Raw genomic sequence first — 4,563 nt, 5'->3', positions numbered from 1 at the left:
CCGCCGGCCCCAGGAGGAGGGACGTGAACGGAGTGACCAAGAGCAGGTTTGAGGTGTGAGCTCGGGGGGGCTAGGGCGGCGTGAGGAAGGCGATTCCTTCTCCCGGGCCCCCCAGATTCGCTCCACACGGAGCCTCCTCGCTTTGCGCGGCGCCGTCACCCGCCGGCCGCTGGCGCTACCAGACTCTTCCCCATCCTCGCGGCCCGAACGCCTAGTGCAGCCCGGCCCTCGAGTCCTCCGAGCTGGTCGCCTCCCGCCTCTTGCACTCGTGGGCCTCGGAGGGGGCGGGGGATTAGCTCTGGCGCCCTAATTCCCCTCCCCCCCGCACCCCTCGGCTTTCAGTTCTTTACACAACCCTTGGCTGGCCTCCCTCCGCCCGGGAGAAAAAGCATCCCAACTCGGACCGACCGGAGCTCGCTTTTCTTTCTGCCGCCTTGCTCGCGGGGCGAGGGGGGGTCCCCGATTGTGGGCCGGGGGGCCGTTTGTCGGAGCTGTGGAGACCTTGGGGGCGGTCGACGGGGGCGAGGGAGGCGACGCGGGCTCTGGTGCGGCGCGGGGCCGGGGCATTGTTCTGGAACTTCCTCTTCGGTCCCCGTCGGTCTGTGCTCCGGTCGCTCATTGCTTCTGGGAACTAACTCTTCGATGTGTGTGTGCACTGCACAGGCGTTGAGATGGGGGCGAAGGGCTGGGGGCTTTCAGACAGCCCCCCCAAGGCTGTCCGTCTCCGAGAACTTCTCTGACCAGAGAGGTGTGTAGCCAGGAGATGGAGAAATGGGCGAGGAAATGAGGAAACGGCTGAAAGGCGTCTGGAGGGAGGAGGCCGTCGCCGCGCGTGGAAGGGATTCCTTTGGGAAGGGAGTCTTGTCACTTGTAATTTACAAGCCTCGAATTCTTGTAAATGAGTTGCGGTCGCATTGACCAGGAGGTCTGTCCAGGGGCTGAGAGAGAGAGACGGCTACAACCGGAGGAGAAGTCGTTACCTGGCCCTTTCTGGCAGAGCGTCAGGCTGACCTGGGATCACTCACGGCTCAGTGTACATCGCACGGGGTGTTTTTCTTCATTTCCATTTGAAGGATGAAATTGTAAGACGGTGAGACAGACGTTGCGGAAACCTTGCCAACTAGGTGCCGAGGGTGAAATTGCTACCCGAGTCTTAAGTTTAGTCTATTCCTTGATTTCTTTTTACGGTTATGTGGGAAATGGTGTTTTTTTTTTAATTTATCCACAAATGTCAAGGTAGGAAGTGTTTGGGGGAGGTAAACATTGAGGACTGCAATGTTGCAAGCGAGGAGTGGAGAAAAATGTAAGGAATTGGTCTCTTTAGTGCTTTAATGTTGAACTCAACCACAGGAAGAAAGCGCTATAGTGGCTATGATTTGATTTTTACGTTATGTCGTCCTAATGTAGAGAGACCCAATAAACTTAAGTTTTGGTGTTTTCATACTCAGTACTGCTGTAAAAGTTGGGACTGTCATTAAAATTACTGAACAGACATTTGGCACTTAACCAGGAATCTTGAAAGCCCTCAAATACTGACGATTTGAGTAGGGAATAATAGCCTTTTGCCATTGCAACCAGCTCTGTATCATTTATTTTGCTGTTCACTTGTAGGTTGTGTGAGTAACTGTTGGAAAGAGTTCTTTTGTAGTATGTGCTTTAAAATTGCATTTTTTTTATAATTTATATTTTAATTCGTAGTTTACCTGTAGTTATGGTACTAAAGTAATAAGAAAATTTACTGCTTTATTAAGCATGTCAATTTACCTTGATTGATATGTAACTGGCAGTTACAGCTTTCTAAACGTTTTTTTAAAATATGTTTTTATTGATTTCAGAGATGAAGAGAAAGGGAGCGAGAGAGAGAAACATCAATGATGAGAGAGAATCACTGAATGGGCTGCCTCCCGCACCCCTGACCGAAATTGAACTTGGGACCCTTCAGTCCACAGGCTGATGCTCTGTCCACTGGGCAAAACTGGCCAGGGCTAAACGTTTTTGAGAAGATAAAAAGAATAAGGGTGGGGGGCGGGGGGAAGCCCTCCTTGTACAGTGTTCATGATTAAAGTGTTTGTAAACCAAAAGCTACTCTTTTATTACGCCAAGTGTTCCATGCTAGAATACAAATGAAAAGGGCTGGAATTGGTGTGTGTTACTGGGTTTCATTCTTTCTTTTTTAATCTGGGTATTCCTTAAAATCATTTCTTTACTCTCCTAATTTATAAATAGTAAAACAATAAAATATTTGATCTTTTATGAAGTAATATACATTGCTAATTCATTGAAAACATTTTAAATATTCACTTTCAATGGATAGAAGATACAGATAAGATAAAGCAGGCTTTTCATATTTAAAACATTTACATCAAATTATTTTTAACTCTCAATATTCAGAATATTTTTTTAAAGATGCTTTTTAAAGGACTGATAATTTTATGATTGTAAGCAGACACCTGAGAATTTTTGTGAGTGCTGGAAAATTTTATAGCAAATAACTAATTTTAAATTAGTTATGGTTATTATAAAAAGTGAAAAATTGTTGCTTTTTTCTTGGCCACATTTTTTTTTTCCTGGCAGGGAGAAGATAGCCAAAGCTTATCTTTTTATAGTTGATTTATTAACATCTTTTTATAGGGATATCCTATGTATTATGCTTTAGGATGTTGTACCAGAAAGCTACAAACTTTAAATTTCACACTCAGGGATAGAGGTATAGGAAAAAATTTTAAGTTAAAATCAGGAGAGAGCACAACCTGTTAGCCACATATGTAGCATCCCATAAGTCAATAGCCAAAGTAGATGGTTGTTGGATAGAAAAGTTAAAAGATACAGAGATGTGAAAATTCGTGTTGTTCATTGCTCTATCCCTTTGGCACTAAATCGATATAATAATAATTCTTAAACATTAACATAATGTGTGCCCAATTGTTTTAATCTCTTAATTGAAATTCATCATTCAAATACTTATTTTATTACTTATAGTAAACTTTGTTTTTCAGCAAATTTGATAATTTCAAATTTAATAATAGTTATTTCATCTTCCTACATATCCAGGCACTGAGCTAGGTGTTTTACCTCAGTTACTTCTGATTCTCACAATTCCATTTTACAGTTGAGGAAAACTGAGGCCTGAAAAGTGTTCAAGTTGCACAGCCAGTAAGTAGGAGAGCCAAGATTCCAATCTGCATTTTTTGACTCCACACTATCATTCTGCTCCGTGTTTTAGCATAACAGCATAAAAGCCCATAAAATGTGTGGAGAAGAGTTTTCTAACGTTCTTCATCTATTATATTTTATTTTGTCTTTGCTATTGAGAAAATGAAGCTACCCTTCATCTTAAGTTCTGTAAACAATGTTATCTTAACACTCAGTGAGATTAGTGACAGGCATGTACATTTAAATCTTTTTTGTTGTTAAACCTCTCTACTTTGTCATGCTCTTATCTTAGTAGCTCCATTATGAGAACACAGAGGAAAAATTCTATCTTATTGGGTTTATTAAAAAGCCTATCATTTGCCCTAGCTGGTTTGGCTCAGTGGGCAGAGAGTTGGTTTGTGGACTGGAGGGTCCCAGGTTCGATTCCAGTTAAGGGCACACGCCCGGGTTATGGGCTCAATCGCCAGTAGGAGGCGGGCAGGAGGCAGCCAGTCAATGATTCTCTCTCATTATTGATGCTTCTCTCCTTGTCCCTCTCCCTTCCTCTCTGAAATCAATAAAAATACATATTTTTAAAAAACCTAACATTTAAAAAGTTATAGTGATAATATTACCTGACATATGTCATCTTATAGTTTATTTAGTATCTGGAGATGTTAAGAAGTGATAAGATCTAATTTGGGTATTTTGAAGTATTATTCATTATTGCTTATCATTATACCTCATACAGTTAGGAAGTGATATGCTCTAATTTGGGTATTTTTAAGTATTATTCATTATTGTTTTTCTACTCGAGGCCCAGTGCATGAATTTGTGCACAGATAAGGTCAGGCCAGCTACCCCCATCGAACTCCCAGTCGAACTGCTGGTTGAGGGGACAATTTGCATATTAGCCTTTTATTATATAGGATTATACCTCTCTGCTTACCGTGATAAATCTATAATATAGCTTACCTCACTTTATTAATTCAGTTTGTCCAAAATAAGAAAAAACATAAAAGGTGGTATGGCAGAAAGAACATACTACAGTGAGAGTTGAGAGAACTGGATAGTAGGTCTTGATTTTTGCCACCAACTAACTATAATTTTCGTCATAATTGAGAGAGAAAGAGATCGGTTTGTTGTTCCAGTTACTTATGCATTGATTGGTTGATTCTTATATGTGCCCTGACTGAAAATCACACTGCAATCTTGGTGTATACTGACAACACTCACCAACTAAACTACCCAGCCAGAGCCTGGTCATTTCTTTTCACTTTTCTGATTTGATCATTTCCCTCTGCAAAACAAGGGAGTTAGAATCAATTATAAAGGTTTCCTTTGTTTCAGAATCCCATGAATCTATAATTTTTGAATAAAAGCAGAGGACCATATTTCTTTGGCCATTTCTTCTGAAACAAACAGCCACTC

At 41.7% G+C, this 4,563-nt stretch overlaps 1 protein-coding gene across 3 annotated transcripts in view; it reads left to right on the top strand.

The window, feature by feature from the left end:
- The window catches only part of FBXL20 (F-box and leucine-rich repeat protein 20), a 63,992-nt gene that overhangs the window by 1,001 nt on the left and 58,428 nt on the right, over nt 1-4,563 (top strand). The window contains exon 1 of one of the 3 annotated variants that reach the window (XM_006774296.2): nt 7-53. The exons of the other annotated variants lie outside the window; for them this stretch is intronic. The gene's annotated coding sequence lies outside the window, so the exon portion shown is untranslated. Of the gene's footprint in view, nt 1-6; nt 54-4,563 lie in introns of those variants that run through there. 3 annotated transcript variants of the gene reach the window in all.

Source organism: Myotis davidii, unplaced genomic scaffold (genome assembly GCF_000327345.1).
Source record: "Myotis davidii unplaced genomic scaffold, ASM32734v1 scaffold327, whole genome shotgun sequence".
In the NCBI taxonomy this organism is placed as follows: Eukaryota; Metazoa; Chordata; class Mammalia; order Chiroptera; family Vespertilionidae; genus Myotis; species Myotis davidii.
The sequence above is the reverse complement of the archived record's forward strand: the minus strand, read 5'-3'. Positions and strand labels throughout refer to the sequence as shown.